This window comes from Ursus maritimus, unplaced genomic scaffold, assembly GCF_017311325.1.
Source record: "Ursus maritimus isolate PB19 unplaced genomic scaffold, ASM1731132v1 scaffold_10, whole genome shotgun sequence".
Taxonomy (NCBI): domain Eukaryota; kingdom Metazoa; phylum Chordata; class Mammalia; order Carnivora; family Ursidae; genus Ursus; species Ursus maritimus.
The window spans coordinates 44,770,564-44,791,077 of record NW_024423344.1 but is presented as its reverse complement, the minus strand read 5'-3'; positions in this window follow the sequence as shown (position 1 = coordinate 44,791,077).

Genomic DNA, 20,514 nt, shown 5'->3' with positions numbered 1-20,514 from the left:
CCACCCAGGTGCCCCTATCCACTCAATTTTAAGTCAACTTCTATCTTCCTCATTCAGGCCAATGTGAACCAGGATTGTGGTAGTGACTTCCTCACTGGCATCCTTGAATCCAGTCCATTTGCCCTTTCTGTTAATCTCCAGAAGGCCACCAGATGGACCTATTTAAAGCAAAATCCTAAAATGATTCTCCCTCCCTGATTTAACTTCACTGTCTCTCCATTGCCTCAAAATATAAAGAAACTCCTTAATATCCTCACAAGAAAACATGATCCGATCCTTGCCTACCTCGCCATTCTCATCTCCACTTCCTGCCTCACTTTTATTCCTTTACGTACTTCATGATATTTGTCATCTCAGTTTTGGTTGTTGCCTACTTGTCTCAAATTAGTGATTCATTCATTTAAAAATATATACTGAAGAATTTCTGTGTGTTGGGTGCCTATTCTTTGACCTCCCAAAAGTTCACTTAGCAAATGCTTATTTTTCCAGCATCACTTCACCACTGGAGATTCTTCTGTTTGTCTTCCCTCTACAGACTGGATAATATAACTATTCCCTGTTCCCTTTGTATTAACATCTTTTTCTTTGAGTAAATGGCATTTTATTATATAGCTGAGTATTTTACTAATAGAACATTTATGTTTAAATTTTTCTGAAATGTGTGGTTTCATATTTTTTTGTATATAAGCATAAAACCCATGATTTACAAATGTTAATTATTGAAAAGCATAATATTTCTGTAATAACTGGATACAAACCTTAGTTTTATTACCTGCATAACATTATTTGAATTCATAGGGCCTCAATTCTTCCATCTTTAAAGATCAAAGATACCACTGTGCCAAACATAATAGACATCAATAATACCGACGTAGGATTCCTGTTTCAAATTTAATATCCTATGAACTGCGTCAGATGAATTCATCTCTCTGAATTATGGTGTACTCACATAAAATATGGTAAAATATATCTATATATAGTGTTCCTATTTCTAATATAGTGAACATAAAATTATTTTGTGTATTATGAAGGATTACAGAAATATAATATGACCAGATATTTTGAGTTAATATTTCAGTGGTAGTTGTAGCGTTATTGGTGTCCTCTTCAGATCCCCAGGGTACCAGATGGCCAGTATATCAGGCCCCAGCTGCTATGGGCCTTGGCCATTAATGGCAACCTTGACCTGGCCCTGTCTCTGCAAATTTGCCCTCAGGCTAAACAAGAGCAGCTCCTCTGGGGAGCTTGGATACCACTACTCCCAGCCTGCATACAATTACTGCTAGACAAAGGGGTGTTAAATGCAGGGTCTCCTTCAAAGTAAGAGTGACTATGAGTGGCAGTTCCCATGTGGACATCCTGCCCTTGCTCAGCTCCTTCACCTGTCCTATCCAGCTTCCGTCTCTTTTTCTCTTTAAGAGCAAAGCCTGAATATATCACAAGTTCCTCAACCCTTATCTCAGGGTCCTCTTCTAGGGAACCTAAGCTAAGACAGTGCTTTTTGTGAAGTAGCAGCCCTCATTCTCTTCTATTTTCTCCTAAGCCTCTCAACTTTCTTGTTAAGTATTGAATACATTTTGGAGAGAGCAGAACATTTTAGAACACAATTAAAAAGCGATTTGGAAAAAAGTATGTCAGTGCTCTTACCTAGGATGTTCAGCATTTCAAAGCGCATTCAGAAATGATGAAAAAGTGGAACTACATCTGGATCAAGGGAGATACACAGAGAACTGACATGTTTGTTTTGGGGGGAAAAACATCTTTAGTGGATTTTCAATGATGATGTGAAAAAGAAAAATTCTTCTTACGAAGAAGACTGTCTCCTAGATTCTGTTTCTTAATCTGCTTACATTGCTTTCTCCAACCTTTCATTTTTAGTTAAGGATTAAAACACATAATTTCTGCCTACTTACTTTTCTTAGATACACTTAGGGAAAGTGCCTCCCCCTCACCCCAAATAGACAAGGAAAATATAAAATACATGAAAAAATTATTCTAAGTTCCAAAATATTTAAATGTGCCTTTCCACATTAGCAAATGACTAATCCCATTATCATAATTTATTAACCAGATCTTTTGTTCTATGTAGTAGTACACTGTGTTTCCATGCTGTGTGTTTTTTATCCAGTGACCTAATTTGCTTAAAAGGAAACTCTTAAAACTCCCTTGTTGTAATGAATAAAATGTTAATGAAGAACTACAGAGAAATCCCCTCTGCATTAGTTCCATATTCCCAGGAACATCATCATAAATTTGTTTGCCTGGTTCTGACAATGGTAGTGATGTTCCAGCTGCGCAGAAGCATAGTAATGCTAAATGGTTCTGATGGAAAAGTTAAAGATGTTCAAGGCACTGTCATCTGGGATGGACTCTGGGAAGTTATCTTTTGGAGGGAGTATTTGATGGATTTGGCTGTCATCCAGTTTTTTTAACATTTATTTTTTGCATTGATAACTACATTACTAGAAGCTTTTTCAGAAATTACAAATGGAAACTATTCAAACAGACATGGTTTCAGCAGAAAATGAAAGATTGTAAATTGGTGTTTTTTTCTCTCCAAATTAGCCCTTACAAATTTCTTAATCATGTTGGTATAAATATAAAGTTTTATGACTAAACCATTAAAATGCTTTAAACTTATTCTTGATCGTACTGTTTAGCTTAATGCTCATATTTTTGTGCCTAGACCTCTGCTCTGCATGATGAATATTGCAATTAATTTAAAAAGTAATTTGCTTAATATTGGTAGTTCAAATCAACTCCTGTGGATATTTTTCATTTTAAGTGTTGACAAGTTTAAATGATAAAAATTTCTAAATGCAGATAGGAAAATTAATAGTCAGTTTGAAACTTGAGTGTCTGAAAGTGTTGAGTCTTCTGTATCAAAATCTATAATATATTCTATTTCCACTCACATTTCAAAAATATTTCAGAAATATTATGATCATAATGCGTTAGTATCAATTTTAATTGCTCTAAAGTGGTAAGCTAGATAACCAGTAAGTGGGTATGCTTTTATACCCACAAAAGAACTCAACATATGTTTCTACATTTGAAAATTGAAAAAACTCAACATCAAACTAAAATAGCAATTAAGGAAATAGAAGCTGTAAATCAGAATGAAGACTATATATAGTTAATCTCTGTACCATATCCCTGGGGTTATTGTGTGTAAAGGGAAATATCTTTCCATAGTTTCGCTTTGGGGTATGAAACTCTGCCATCCTTTCAATTTGGCTGTCTACATTTTTATCAACTTTTCTAACAATCAAAAACCGCTTTCTCTTGTTTTATACTCAGAGGATCTGTATAGTCACTGAGTTTTTCTAACTTCAAAGAGAATGCCTTGTTTCTATTCACTTTGAAACAGATGCAGGATAATAACAAAGAGGTCTATAGTGTAAGCAACATATTTACCTTTGTGAAATATTCAGAGAAACAAAGGAAGAACCCCCAAATATGTGAAAAACAATCGTGTTAATTAGTCCTCAGTGCTTCATTTGAGTCAAGAGCTCAGGGGAATAGGATATAATAGAATGTCTCTAATATTGAACTGTAATCTTTCATGTTGTGAAAATCTCCACATTTTTACACACATTTTGTTAGCGATAGTTATCCTTTTACTTATAATAGAAAATTCTGTTGAACTGGCAAGCGTTGAAGGTGAAAGAAAATATAAATTTGGTAACTGTTATGAGATTTAAATATATTTTAATTTTCAAAGATCCTCTTGTATAGCTATTACTGTACCCATTTTGTAATGAAAGGGACAGGATCTGAGAGAACTTAGCATAGTTTGCAGGTATGGGGACTACAATTTGCATTCAAGTATATCTGACTCCAAATCCCATATATTTCCCACTCCATCATAACGCCAAGACGTTAATAGATAGAAAGCTTTAACATATCTCAAGGCTGGTTAGCTACAAAGTTATAAAGTTTTATCAGTAACCTTCAATTGCCTGGGCCTCCAACAATGCTATGGGTCCGATGTTCACACTTAGTAATATTGTCTTCTCAAATTTGTGAAATTAAAATATGTTCATGTAATTAATTTTCACTTAAATTTTTTTGGGTGGGAATCACCCAAAATAGAATGTATCCCAATTTCTGTGTTTCTAGGACAAAATCATAACAATGCTACAAAAAGTACATGCATCTGCATGCTTGGTTTCTTCACATATAGTAAGACATTCAGGGTTTATCTCCAATGACTAGAATTTTGCGTAATTGAGATGTTTTAATTCAGATGTCTTGTTTCCACAACTTACGCTAAAGATGTCACCTTTAGAAGAAGAAATCATCTATAGGAAAACCTAGAAGGTATTGAAAGATTTATCTTTTTGTTTTATACATACACAAATATAAGCATGTGTGTATACATACACACATGCACATGCGTGCACACTGACGGACAGAACAAATAGACCATGAAGTCTATGCAAGGAGATGGGTATCAGAAACAAAAGTCAAGATAAACCAACAATAATGGAAAGCAACACATATGACAAAATGCTCATGGGTGTATCATGGCCAGAATCCAAAACAAGAACATGTATATTAACCCAAGTAAATTAGAAATTTTTCATTAAGCTATTCCTTTGACCACGTAGGTGTTGCTAGAAGTTGATGGAATGGTGCTCAACACTAAAATATGGCAGTGGGAGAATATATCTTACTGAAGACATGTTTAATTTTTATTACAGATGCATATCATATATGACCAGAGCCTATTCATGAGTGCAGACCCATGGAAAATACTTGGAAATGAGGATGTATCTGCTATCTCTGTAGAAATGTGTAGTAATAATGATGGGCTTCCACCCTGCAGATGTCCTCTATAAGGCATTGTTCACTGAAACATAAAATTTGTAAATGTTGAATTATTCCCCATCAGATTCCTCTAAAATACCTAGTTCTGTGCTTTCTGCAAAACAAATTACAAAATGTGCTGTTCATTCCCCCCCCCCCAGAGGAACAAGATATTGGAATATAGAGAAAGAGCTCAGATTTTAGAGTCCTGTTGGTTTCAAATATGGCTGAACTACTTTATGGTTGTGTGAATTCCCTAAACCAAAGTTTCCTCATGAAAAGTAGAGATATTAATTTATAACTTGTTAGTTTGTATTTTTTTAAATGATTTAAGGAATGTGTACGTAGAGAGTATAGCAAGTTGAAAGCCAGTAATAACTGGCAGCTATTATTCCTCTCAGGTATTTACTTAATTTTCAGACTTGTGCTCTTCACTCCCCAATTCAGTTTTCGTGGACTTATGTATTTCTTTATGCACGGAAGTTGTTTTTGTATAAGTACATGTTTGTTCACAAATGGCACAGGAATCTAACCCTCCCTTTCAATAAGTTCACATACTAGTTTCAGTTGTTTGATTAATGCTAATCTAGCCATGTCACTGAGATTTTATTTCTGCATTTCAGTTTATTTATCATATGGGGGAAGAGCAAAGATGTTTTCATGTCTAGGTACATTTGACCTAAAGAATTCAACTCTGTCTATTTAACAAAAGTCACATAAACCAAGCAAAACAGAACATCCAAGAAAAAACAATTTTCATGAGTAAATGTCTTATAATGAAGCTAAAATAGAAGCGATTCTTTCTCTCTCAGCATTTCAGGTTCTCCATTATTCTCCTACTGAGGGAGGTCATGCTGGGGACCGCTGTTATTGGGTTTGTATTATTAGGTTTGGCTGGTTGGTTGATTTGTTTGTTTGGGTATAATGTGGCTCTTAATGCAAATTGACTACCTCAAATAGTGCTCAATTTGAGGAAATATTAATAACCTTATTTGAAGGCTTATCCTGAAAAATAAGATTTTTGAAGCAGAGAAGCTAGTATGAAGTTTTATTAAATATTAGAGTGCTCTCCCATATAATAAAATTTGATTTTTGAAAGGATATATTCTAAAGATGGAAGGGAGAGCATAGAATTTATATGAATTTAAAAGAACACCATAAGCTTCATTATATCTCAAGGTACTAGTAATGGAAATATCCTAATGTCAATAGTAGTTATATATTTAAATATATCAAGGTTAACAATAGGAAAGAAATAAGACTCTTGCTTAGGATATATAATGTAATGATGCTGAAAGGGTCTAAAACATGTAATGCACAGAGTGATTGAAAAAGCTAAGGTCTTGAGAAAACAGGTTGACAGTGCTAGTTGTGATTAAATATGGGCAGTGCTCCCATGAAGAGCAATTTAAATTCTTAGGTAGGGGCACCTGGATGGCTCAGATGGTTAAGCATCTGCCTTGGGCTTAGGTCATGATCTCCAGGTCCTGGGATCGAGTCCTGCATTGGACTCCCTGCTCAGCACGGAGTCTGCTTCTCCCTCTGCCTCTGCCTCTCCCCGTCTTTGTGCTTTCTCTCTCTCTCTCTCAAATGAATCAAGTCTTTTAAAAAAATAAATTCTTAGGTTGCTTCAGATAGCAGAAAAGTAACTTATGGATAAAATTATTTGGAATATAATTAAGTTCAAAATAAAGTTATTTTCTAAATATTAAAAATTAGAAATATGTGACTTTCCAAAGAATAAATATATTGGTATTAAAATATTCAGACAGAAAACAGGCATCCATTTGTAGTGGGTTTATTTTTTCTCTTTGAAAAAAATTGTTGGTACTTTGATAGGGATTGTATTAAATCTGTAGATTGCTTTGGGCAGTATGGACTTTTTAACAATATTGGTTCTTCCGGTCTTTGAGCATGAATGTCTTTCCATTTGTGTTATCTGCAATTTCTTTTACCAGTGTTTTATAGTTTTCAGAGTACAGGTCTTTTACCTCCTTGCTTAAGTTTATCTCTAGGTGTTACTTTTGGTACAGTTGTAAATGGGATTGTTTTCTTCTCCTCCTGCTACTTCATTATTAATGTAAAGGAGCACAACAGATTTCTGTATTAATTTTGTAACCTGTGACTTTACTGAATTCATTTATTCTAGTAGTTTTTTGGTGGGATCTTTAGGGTTTTCTATATATAGTATCATATCATCTGCAAATAGTGAAAGTTTTACTTCTTTAGTGATTTGGATGCCTACAATTTCTTGTCTGATGGCTGTGGCTAGGACTTCCCAGGACTATGTTGAATAAAAATCCTGAGAGTGGACATCCTTGTCTTATTCCTGACTTAGGGGAAAAACTCTGTTTTCCACCATTGAGACTGATGCTTGCTGTGGGTTTTTTGTATATGGCCTTTCTCATGAGGAGCATGTTTCCTCCAAAGCTACTTTGTTGAGGGTTTTTATCATGAATGAGGTGTTGTACTTTGTTAAATGCTTTTTCTGCATCTATTAAGATGATCATATGGTTTTTACTGTTCTTTGATGTGATGTATCATGTTGATTGGTTTGTGAATTTTGAACCACTCTTGCATCCCAGAAGTAAATCCCACTTGATTGTGGTGAATGATTTTTTAAAATGTGGTGTTGGACTTGGTTAGCTAATATTTTGAGGATTTTTACATCTGTGTTCATCAGAGATACTGGCCTGTCGTTTCCTTTCTTCTTTTCCTTCATCTCTCCATCTCTCCATCTCTGGTAGTGTCTATACCAGGTTTTGGTATCAGGGTAATGCTGGCTTTGTAGAATGGATTTGGAAACTTTTCTTCCTCCTGTATTTTAAAATAGTTTGAGAAGAGTAGGTATTAACTCTTCTTTAAATGTTTGGCAGAATTCACCTGTGAAGCTGTCTGGTCCTGGGCTTTTGTTTGCTGGGAGTTTTTTGATTACTGGTTCATTTTCATTGCTAGTAATCAGTCTGTTCAAATTTTCCACTTCTTCCTGATTCAGTTTTGGAAGGTTACGGTTCTACGAATATTTCCATTTCTTCTAAGTTGTCCAGATTGTTGGCATATAATTTTTCATAATCTCTTCTAATCTATTATATTTCTGTGGTGTTGGCTGCTATGCAGCAGTTTTTATATATTAAGTAACTAATACATTGTTTGGAGACTAGACTAGATAAACTTTCAGATTTCATTTGCCTTTAAAACTCCACATCTCTCTCAAAATATTCTGAAATTTATATTTCGAGGTTGTTCTATATCTTAATCTATGATTTGCTCTAATGTCCAAATTGGAGAGAATAGAAGGCATGAGGAGGGAGTACCTCTGACCATCTTTATTAGGCAAAAGGACTCATAAGATCTAAACCAAAAGGAAATAATTGTCCATATTATGGTTTTTTTTTCCAGTCTATATACTGTTTAATGAATTTTTCTTCTAACAGCTATAAAAACTGGGCATTCATCCACCATCTCAACCAGTTAAAGAATTCTTTATATTGAACACATACTATGTGCCAGCTCTTATTCTAGGCATATGTAAGCACACACGTATGCATATATGTCTAAATGTGTGTATACATGAGACAAGAGGTATGTATAGATCTGTACATCTATCTATGCCTCATAGTGCCTATCCTCATAGAACTTAGATTTAGTGAGATATTGAAAGTGATATGATAAGTGGAGTACAATGTTATGGGAATCCACAGAAAGGACATCTAATTCCAATTTTGAAACTGAAAAAGTCTTTACAAATTTCTAAGGAATTGTGAATTTTCTTCAGGAAACTTCAGTTGAGGCTGGCCGACTGGACATTTTATCTCCTGTATGTGTAGACAACCAATAAAATGTTCTTGCCTTCTGTACCTAATACAGGTAGTTTTTGATAGACAACTTTTTACAGATGATGTAGTTTTTGCTTTTAGCAGCTTGAGATCTAAACACATGAAATGTATGGGATAATGAGGATGGTGACAGAAAGGAGAAGTATGGTAATGATGTTGTAAAAATGATACTGTTGATCCATAAGAGTTTATACAATATTTTCACACATATTTAAAATATTAAATAGTAATATGAACTTTGATTTTAGCTTGAATTTTAAAATTTTTTTCAATTAAAATTTGCATTATATATCAATTCAATTTGATCATCTCAAAACTCATACTGGGAAAATATTTTGGTCCAAATTTTATAATTGATAGAGTACATGACTTGTTCAAATCATTTGGCCGGTAGGTTGTTTCTGCGTATAAACTTAGATCTGATGACTTTAAGCCTTATTTTCTTTTAAAATAATATGTATATTAAAATATAGAGAGTACACAAATAACTGTTGTAAGAGATAGAAGTTTTATATGGATTAAGTAAATTCTGACACGTCTTAGAAAAGAGGAAGATACTATCACGTTAGGTTATGAAATATTTTATCTGTTAGATATCAGTTTATAGGGGGCTTATAATTAATGTCCTTTTATAGAAGGATTAGTGCATGAAATATTAGGTTAGAAGAAGCCCTTAGATATTTTTAAGTATAATTATATCCAGAGTCACTTGCAATTGCCTTGTTGTTCCTAATTTATAAAGACCCCTAAAAACAAATGTGCCCACTTCTAGCCTAAAATTTGCAATTTTATGTAATAAATATTTTGTCATTCCATTTCAAAAGCATTACTGATTTGGCCAATTTTGCTTAAATTGAAATGTTCTTTTACTCACCTTATTGAAATAGTTGATTTTCAATATAAAAATTAATGAAAAGAGCTTTTCACCAAGAGGCACTAACTTAAAATAGTTTTGTAGAGTTAAGTGTGTCCATTTTAAGAAAAATTGAAATAAAAGTATAACCTTGATTCCAAGGCATAGCCAAAGGCTAAGAAAAGAAAAGTTTAGTAAATGACTCTTATTAATCTAGCTTTAAAATGGATGAATAATATGTTACAACCTCTCTGACATGTGGTGAGGTTTGCAGCAAGTTTGGCATAATGGTTTCACTTAATAAACACCTGATTAGCATTGTTTAACAGGTTTGGAGTGCATGAAAACAGTCAAATAGCAACATTCTGTCTAGTTAATTCCTCATTAGCAGACTCACAGTCACTGCATTTGACAGATTGTATACCAGTCTTGACACAAGGTGACCTCTTGCTTGGACCTGTTCATCACCTTCAGTCTGTCATAAATGAAGTCAGTATAAATGTCAGAGTGAATGTGACATCACCAGAGACCTCATCTGATGCCTTGAAGGTTATTATTTTCCCAATATTATTATTATAGACACAGTGAAAATATATGTAGCTATAAACAAAATGAGAATGATAAACCAGAAAAAAATTTGTATTTATTAAAGCATTTGATTAATATATTACTATAAGGCATGTGACCCATGTATCAGATTTGGCAGTATTATTTCAATTTCTTGACATCAAATATTATTTTTGTAAATAATGTTTAAACTACAACCTAAATTGACAATGTGTTTGGGGCTTAAAAGATTAATAGTAAAGCTCAACTAATTATTAATAATGTTCTTTCTATTTAATATACCCATAGCAATATCTTTTCTTCATAGTTTTTTTTTTTTTTTTTTTTTTTTTAATGAAAGAAGAAAACCAAACATTGAAATAAAGTTGAAAAATTGATTTGGGTTAAAAACTGTAGATATGAAGAAAGATTTTAAGGAACACATTTTGTGAGAAGAATTTTTGATCATTGTAACATTGAACATTTGTAAATTCACCATTTCAATGAAAAAATTCTCCAAATTACAAGGAAATATTCATTTACCATTTTTGTCATCCTTGATAAATTATCTCCACTAAAGAGCCCCTTTTGAATCACAGAATCAATTATACAATTGTACAACATTTATATTCTTCTCGTTGACAAGAAGAAATTGAACCAGTTTCAATTTATCTGAACGAAGCCTTGATTAATGCAATATGTTATTATAAACAAAGCAAAATAGATATAATGCATTCTTGCTCTTTCCATCCCTTGGTAAATTTTTATATTATTCCTAAAACTTTAAGAACTAAAATATTTTAAAATCAGAGGGTACATATTGCAAGGAAAGAAAGTAATCATTTGATAAAGGCCGATTTTAGTGCGTAGAGAGAGTTATGTTCTCTATTGATTTGGATTTTTTTTTTTAAGTATCAGAAAAATTAAAAATCTTATTTTCTTTGTAAGAAACAACTTTTAAGGCATGGACGTAAGTAAGACAAATTTTTAAAAAATATTTGTATTTTGAAGAGATTATTTTAAATTGCATTTTATGTGAAGTCCTTCTCTAGCCTTATTTAAGTTCTGCGGTTTTAGATAAAATGGTTATAATTATAAGTGACAGATGTTGGGTATCTTTTATACCCCCTTTTAATGCATCTGCCTTGTTTAGTTGGACATCCTGATTTTGAGGAATTTAGCAAAGAAATCACAGTAACCAAGGATAGGTAATTCTAAGAATGTATGAAGAAATTATGAGTTAGTCTAACAATTGGCTTCAGGTTCCAATTGATTCCATACATCAGGTTCTCCTTGTAAGCTGGGCCTCTAATACATTAGTATTATCAGCTCCTGATGCAGATTTAACAGGGGAGGAAAGTGACGATCAAAAAAGCTAAGTAGCTTGCCCAGCGTTCTGCAGCTAGTAAATAAGAATTTGGGATTATAAATTGAGCTCTGTTATTTCAAGAGTCAGGGCGACAGTACACGTAGTCATTATTACCATCTTGTTACAGCTCCATGACACACTGCTTTCATATCTTCTTCATGGCTCATTCTGTGTTACGATTTTTTTGTCTTTGTTGTTTACCATGTATTTTTCTTTCAATAGTAGTCTTTCTGTAATTGCTTCTTTGCTAGGTTTATATGTGTAGTATAAATGTAGATTTATTTTCTTAATTTTGTGTTTTTCTCATAAGTTAGAAACATCTTCCATTGAATCAGCATCTTTCATCATCGTAATTAATTAGGTATAGTCCATTTCCTTTTACCCCCAAGCTAATTGCAAGTGATTCAGTATACTGGTATGCAATTTTCTTAATAATCTATGATATATCACATCAGGGGCAGCTGATCTATAAATGCTCATTTTTTTCAAGTACAATATTCCCTTATTTGCCTTTGTCAGATGTCATTCTTGAATGCTTTTCATTATTTCCTAATTGTCCAAATGTATTTTGTACATTTTTATTGTCAAAGGTTTACCTGAGGCAGGAAGTTAAGGATATGAAGCTTAATAATGGTATGCACTGGCTTCATTAATTGTCTTAATTGTCACTTTAGTAGTTATTTTCTAAAAATCAAGAGAAATTTATAAATCAAAACCTCTTAAAACTAACCTTTTAAAAGTTTCACAAATTCTTATGAAATTGAATAAAAATAGGCAAATTCCCTTTTGTATTCCTTATAAGAAATTAACATTTTAAAAACAGGACTTCAAGAATCCTGCCTCACTGTTCTGATAGTAGCTAGAAGCTTAAGAGAAAGGATAGCAAATAAACTGTTTTGTTTATATTAAGTACATTTTCTTAGAGATAATCTGCCGTATTGGTTTCTTCCTGTCATTATAGTCCTTGTCTTCTTTGTTTCATTCACTTTGGAATTTTGGATGATAATATTTAAGAAATAAGCACAAACAAAACAACAGAAACAAAAAACAACAAAAAACCTCACACAAACCTTTTTGGTAAAATTACTCTCTGCTTTCCCTTATTTTGTTGGGGAAACTTGAGAGGCCACCCCTGACCTGGAGAAGACAGCCACTCTGGTCCCCTACCTTTGTATAAATTCAGAGATTATTTTTAGTTTACAATTTTGTTATTCATTCAAGTATAACAGTACAGTCTCAAGCTTGGTCTAGATTATAAGCTTGTTCCTTATTTATTCCAGTCATTCTTCTTCTCTCTAGTATGCTTGGTGTATCTGATCAATGTTTCTTGTGCTGATGAGATCTGGGTAAAATTAATCAAACATTTTGGTGCATTCTTAGTCTCCCTCTTCGTTCTCTCTCTGCTCTCCCTTCTCTAAAGAAAGAGAAAAAAGAAAAAAAGAACTCTTCTTTCTCTATGTGTTTATCTTCCTTGTAAAATTAGAGGCTAAGGCACGTAATTACTTTGATTTTTTTCCTCCCCTTGGTTCAGTATTAGAGCCTGTGTATAAACTAAAATGCATATTGTTACTTTATTCACTAAATTAAATTTTATTTAAAATGCTCACTTTGCTTATTTCCTTAGTGGTATTATTTGGTTAAATTAGGGCCCTAGAACATTTTTATGGAGCTTGTATCTCCTCAATTTATGGACTGGCTAAGTACCTACCATTGGATGCTGTTTGCCAAAAACTTAGGTAGGACTTCAGTAGTTGCTTTAGGAAAGTTACATAAAACATTTCTGAAATTTGAATGACTCACGTGTTTGAAAATGCTAAGTTGTTCAAAAAACTTGGCAGAGAAGTTTGTGGAAAGGTCTTTGAAACAAGTCGAACCATTTCTGAATCTTATGATTGTCAGTACAAACTGAGCCATTTATGGCAGGATGTGTATAATGCATCATGAGTATTATGAAATATTACTCATTTCTAATTCATTACAAAAATACTTTCCTAAACTTGCATATGTGATGGATGGCAAGAAACCAGGTATTCACATCTAATTATAAAGGTTTTTCTTTGTGCTAAAATGGACTCTATTTATCTATCAGTGCAATCAATCCATGCATTTTTCTTTATGTCTGTCACCGTCCTACCTAAGCACTTAGCAAAGATATTAAATTAGCCAAAAAGTGTGGAGTGGGATGTTTTCCTTGTCTTTACTACATTTATCTAAGCCAACCTAAAGCTAAGCAGACTGTGACTAATATTGGAAGCCTTATTCTTATCGCAGACAGAGTTTTTTTCATTCTTGTTATTATTAATTGGTTGGATGCCAACAGTATATTCAGCACAGGACATAATTGCACAATATGTTCTTTTTCCTTCAACCTAGAAAGGGATCAACTGCTTTCATCTACTAACACCAATGCCAGAGTGATGAATGCCTCTTGATAACCCCCGTTTCTTTTTTGCCTCTCTTCATGGACCTACTTCCCACACCAGTTTCTTTAAAAAAGAAACCCATTAACAGTTGTCTCTTAATTTTAGCAAAGGATTTTAGGGCGGAAAACATATAGCTATTCTTTTTTTTTTAAAGGTTTTTTTTAAAAAAATATTTTTAATTCCAGTATAATTTAACATAGAGGGTTATATTAGTTTCAGTATGCAATGTAGTGATTCGACAATTCTATATATTACTCAGTGTCAAATGTAGAGGTATAAAAGAACAAATGTATTTGTCTGAAGATAATATGTGCTTGTAGTTTCTAGTGATAACATGTCTGGAAAAACATCTATGTATTTAACTCTTAAAGCATATCTATGATATATAAGATAAAAAGATATAGATTATAGATATGAATTATGTTCCTGATACCCCATACATACCATAAGATCTTCAGAGACCGATTTTCATACATCACTTCTTTTTCTCAAAGAAGTGATTGTTGTTAATATTTTGTACATTTCACTCTGACTCCATGTGCATTCTCTAAGAAAGAACAAGGGCTACTTCTGTTTCTTTGGTTTAGCTTCAGAGCTGCTTTCCTGGAAAGGCTCCTAGGTTTTTGTTTTTTATCTTTTTTTGAACTATGTAACTCCTTGAGAATTGTACTTATTACATGTAAAACTGTCAGATTTGTTAAAAGGAAAACTTTTTTAAAATTAATTTTTTTGCTCATTTGTATACGCGTAGTAAATGGAAGTGTACTTTCCTTCTACATATTACATTTGGTCAAGTGGAAATTCAGGCTGGATGGATTCACAGCGAGCCAGTGGCTGCCAAACCACTGGGTACCATGAATAGTATCAGAAATGCAAACTTGACATTAGATAGACACTCAGGAGTAGGGATGCCATGCTGCTAGCAGTGGTGTGGCCATCATTACACAGTTGTTACCCTACTGCCATGATATTCTTTAAGATTTAGCTCTGGTCATACTCTGGTACAATCCAGGACCCGAAAGAGGCCCAGTAAAGGAAGAAATAGGTGTATTAGCATATATTATTGAGCAAAACACAATTTTTAATTTTAATATGTTGTAGAGGCTTGAAGGCACAGGACGAAGGCTGAACTGAGTGAAAACATTCAAGGAGCTTTCTGTAATAAGAGATCTATAAAAGAAACTATAATATATGGCAGAAAGTATAAAGTAATATAAAATTTCAAATTGCCATGGAAGTTCAGGAGAATATAAATCACTTAGCTGGCATAATCATGGAACTCATCTACTTAAACTGGGCTGATAGAAGAAATGCATTTTAGCAAGTAATAATATTTGTAACTTTCTATGACTGCAATAAAATTGATTTTTAGGTGAAGTTTTCATAAAATTGCAAAGATAATTCTTCAGCTTAAATTAGGAATAACAAAGTAATATAAAAAACTTAATTTGGGGAAGAAAAATCTACTCGTACTATACAGGTAACCAGGAGTTAGAATCTAAAGGATGCCAAAATGTAAATCTTTCCTGTGTCCTATTTTGTAAAAATTTTGGCATTTCACACAAATTCTGAATCACTGATACATCTTAATATAAAAAAATAACATTTCTTTATTTTAGTATTTATATCAGTTTTACTTTCTATAAGTTATTAAATTGAAGTAGAAGTTTAATCATGAGAAGTCTTATACTTGGAGTCCTGGTATCCTTCTTTAAGAAATGTTTTTTTATCTTTATATTTTATAGTATTTTTCAGTAGAGGGAAAACCAAGGAACATGAGCATTAGATTAATGTTAAGTACTTAGAAATTCTGGTCTATAAATCTTTAATGTTTAAAAACATTAGAAGTTTATCACGCTCATGTAAAATCCTGGGCAGATGCAGAGGTTGTAAGAGAGAGAGAGAGAGAGACTCTTTTCCACACAATTATGCAGGGACCCAGACAAGAGATGCTCAGTCATCTCCGACTTCTAAAACATAATGGTTATCTACCAATTTTCAAATTACCAGATGGGAAAAAAAGAGTATTTTAGGGTAGTTTTATGGGCCAGGCCCACTGTGTACCGCAGTGGTACACACCACTTCTGTTCATAGTCTTTGAGGCAGAGGTCAGTCACAGGTACCTAACTGCAAGTGTGACTTGAGACATCTGTCTAGCTGGGTGTTCAAGTTGAAGAGGGAAATGCAGATTTTGTGACAACAAGCATTCTCTGTCCCAGCCACTCTCATAGTTACTAAAATATATGCCCAGTTTCCCACACAGAAAAGTCAGTCACTTTTTCTCAAAGAAAATCAATACAAAGTGATTTAACCAATAACTGCATACAGCTCAAAATCCAGGATGTCCATGATTCCTCATGGTTTGAAGATCCATAAACTAGACCAGTTACCTGCCTCTGTTTCCCTCCTAATATACAGTTGAGAAATAGATACAGAAAAGTGCACACACAGTAAAGTATATGTGTTCCATTTTAAAACAAGAATAAGAGACATAAAACCGTGCTGGTCCATAGCCATAATATAACCTCTTGGGGTAGGCATTTCAAAGACCCTCTTCCCTTTTCCAGAGAAGGTTTCTTTATTGTACCCAGATTCTGCTCCAGCGTAAATTCTTACCAGTTTTTCTCGTTTGCCCCCTAGTTCCACCTACTGGGAGGTCCTGTCTCGTCCATTACCTCTTATGGCCACATCTGAAGTAGGCGCTGGGAGTATGTTCTCCTTGAGGGTCTCCCAGCTCACATAATCTGCTTTCCATCGAAATTTGTTTTGCTGACACAGGCTTTCTCAGCACAAGGTCAAGGAAATACACTTCCCCCTGATATCTGGAATGCTTTTGACCGATTTGCTTCAAGGCAGTTCTAGGACCTCTAGATAGACTCGAAGCTTTTCACTTGGTTTAGTTCTTAAATATGTCTTTTTTTTTTAATTAACATATAATGTATTATTTGTTTCAGGGGTATGGGTCTGTGATTCATCAGTCTTACACAATATTGCTTCCCCCCCCCCCCAATCCTGGGGAAACATGGGTAACAGATTTTAATGGGAAGGTACCAGCTTTCCACTAAGCGCCTGATCTTTGCTCAAGGGCTGGATGCTTTTTTACTTTTTAAGCTGAGAGGTCTTTATGGAATTTGGTGTTCTCAAACTTTTTTTAGACTTCTGCCTACTGTTTAGAATCCAGAAGGTGCTGCCTCTTCTAACCCTGGGAGTTTCCAATTTTGTGAATAATCTCTATTCCCTTTCATTTTTGTTTGCAACCTGGCCAGTTCTTTTTTTGAATCATTTTTTTTTCTTGTAATATGTTGCTAAAAACAAGTAAAAATGATATATAATGCCATTTTGGCTCTTTCCAACATTTCCCTCTAGAGCCACAGGCTTGGTAGTTCCTTTCAAATTGTTGGTAGCAACGGTTACACCAGATGTTACGCAGAAGTACAGGAAACCCCTCAAGCTTTCCAGTCTACTCTGTGTTCTTGCTGTCTGATGCCTGCCTTTCAAAGCACAACATAATTCAACATTCTATTTAAGGTACAAACTTCTGTATCAGTCAAAATAATAGCATTTCTTACATATAATAGGTCAAATATAAATAATAGTTCAAACATGGTTTATTTCTTGCTGATCTAATAGTTCTGAGTGAGCAAAAAAGACAGCAGGGCAGGACAGTTCTCCTTCATACTGTCGATCAGGAGCTTGTGAAGGTAGATGTTAGGCCACTTCCAACAGTTGTTTTTATTTTTTACTCTGGCCATCTTTACTGCAGCCAGATGGAAAGGGAGCAGAACATGGATAAGAACAAGAAACCTTTGGTAGCCCAGCCCTGAAATTGGTATATGTCACTTCTCACTGTCTGTTGGCTAGATCTTAGGCACATGGCCATCCTTTACCACAAGTGAGTCTGGAAAGTCTAGTCTAGCTATGTTTCCTGGCAGAGTTTGAGATCAGTCTCAGATATATGGTGAATTAAGTGAAACTTGGATTCTAGCCTGTCTGCAACAACTTATTTCGTAATAAATCTGTGAATTATAAAACACAAAAGCAAAATAAGTACCTTCTAGTAGACCATATTGAATAGTTATACTCACTAGTTTATAGAACTATACAAAAATTACTAGTCTTATTTCAAAGGTATTTTATAAATACACTTTATAAAGTGGTAGCAAGCTCTGTCACTTCCATCAGCATATTATAAAACATCGATAAGCAGTAATTCAGTGGTAGATTGCAGTAACTTCTAGGCCTACAGCACTTTAGGTTTTACTACTCCCTGAAATAATTACAACTTACTGAAGTAATGTGTATTGGCTTTCTGTTCGAGTATCATCATCAACTTTTGAACATATCCATATTTTCTTAGGAAGAAACCTCTTCCTTCTCAAACTCCTTAGGTGGTATAAGCTGAAGAAATTATTCTTTAGTATGAGGTCCTTTTATTGCAGGGAGGACATTGCCTATAATTTTAAGTTAGTTGAATAGATTGCAATTTCAATTTAGATATTAGAGGAAAACCTTCATTATAGCAATGAACTCTCATTCGGTTGGTCTAAAGGATGTTCCTGACAAATTATACTTTTTGCTCCATTAAAAATGATTCTGAAAACTTCCAGACTGGTGGAAAGTACTATTCAGTTGCAGTTGATATGAAATGGGCTTTTTAAAGTGCCATTTTTCTGCTTAACAAAATCAATAGTCTTTATTATATACAATAAGCATAACCTGCTGCCATTTCCCAGATCAATAAAATCTCCTCTTCCTTTTTGATATTCAAGTGCCTTGGAGACAATGTAACCATTTGAATATTAATTCTGCTAGTGGAGCCTATGTCTTTATTAACTCTTAAGTCAGCAACATATGTCTTAATTTCAATCGAAAGTGGCAAGCCTATTTCAGAAAAAAGTTATGGATATTAAATATTTACCATGTTCACTCGATTCAAAGATTTTTTTTTTTTTTTTCCCTGAGATCATTATAGAGGTTCCACTTGTTGATAATCAGAAGTGGTACTCCTAGTTGCCTGCTTTGGACATGGTAATCAACTGCCTGTTTCATTTAGATTGAGTAAACAAAATGCATTCTGGATTCATTACATTTTCCTCTTAAAGATCGTTTCTTAATTACAGCTTCTATGTCACTGTCACAGAGTAGGGTGCGCTGTGGACAGTAGTAAGACATGAATTCAAAACATTTACCAGCTTCATTCAGGTCAGAGAAAAATTCCATCACTTTGTTTTTCTCTTATTTACCGAGCTCACCAGCTTATTTGTATTATCTGGATTTCGGAAAGCACAATGTGTGTTAAAGGCACTAGCTAAATATATTCTATTAAAATACTACATAGGATTCATCATTTATGCTGCATCAAAGAAAACATTTGGTCTTCACAGCATCTATGTATTCTTGAATTCTTTCACTCTGGAATACTGTATAATGAGATTCTGTATTTACTTATTTGAAATGTATCCAATGTGTAGGTATATAACTTTTAATATTAAATGTGTTGGTTTTGGGGTCTGATAAATGGTATAGGAAATCAGTCTAGTAAATTCAATATGCAGACGAATAAAGTGAGGTTTATAGAGATTAGGCGACTTCATGACGATCAGTTACTTCAGAAGACAAGGACTAGAAAATCTGCATCTCAAACTGATACTTTTTATATCAGGTATATTTTTAATGGAAATATATTAATCGTATAGAGAATAACCCTGCTCTAGAAATGTATTGTTGAACTTTTCCTGTTCAGGTTTATAGCCACCTGACAGATGGACACAAGACATAGATTGCTGAAGATAGAATTATTAGCATTATCAATAAATTTGAATTGGATGTATGTTTTTATATGGATTAAAAAGTTAATAACTCTGCCCCTAAATAATATTTTCTTACTGAATATGGCATTAGTGTCTATATTTTAATATCATAATTTTCATCTTATAAAGAATCCAGGTATGGTAATGAAGCCTTCTACTAAAGGAGCCTTTTGAAGTGGAGAGGGGACATTTGAGGTTGTCCCAGATACTCAGGGATGCTATTGCTACTTAATGTCTGAGCTCTGAGTGATAAGTGTTCTCCAATGCTTGGGTCATTCCTACATATAAATAAGATAAATAAGATAAGAACCAGCTATGAAAGGAAGCAGCTTAATTTTTTTGAAATGTCCATTTCAGGCCAGAGTGAGGAAGTCCTATGTTAGACCTCTCCACTCGGGCAGAGTACGAAGGAGGATGCTGCCTCTCTCCTGGCAGGTCGATCTAAAATGATGAGACAGGCATGCGTGGAACTGAGGGTATCTGCCCATGCCCCCAAATTCACCGATCAGCTAACTCATGAAGATATGACCAGAAGCTGTGTTCTTCCTCTGAAGAACAGGGAGGTGGCTGTTCCTATCTGTTTGTCTCTCTTCATTCTCTGTGTTTTTCATTTTTCTTTTATTCCTACTCCATCCTTCTCTTGCCCTGTCTCCATTTCACTGATGCGAGATTTGTTCTTACAGGGACTTGCAGAATAAATAAGCAACCATAGATTTGTGAACTTTAACCATGATTGACATTTCTGAGGGCCTAGGTTGGTGATGAGCCTTCGCCATCTACTAATTAGTATCTTAGGTACAGTAGTGTTGCGGAATCAAGATTTAAACTACATCATTAACAAACATGAGAAATTGATAGTATAAGA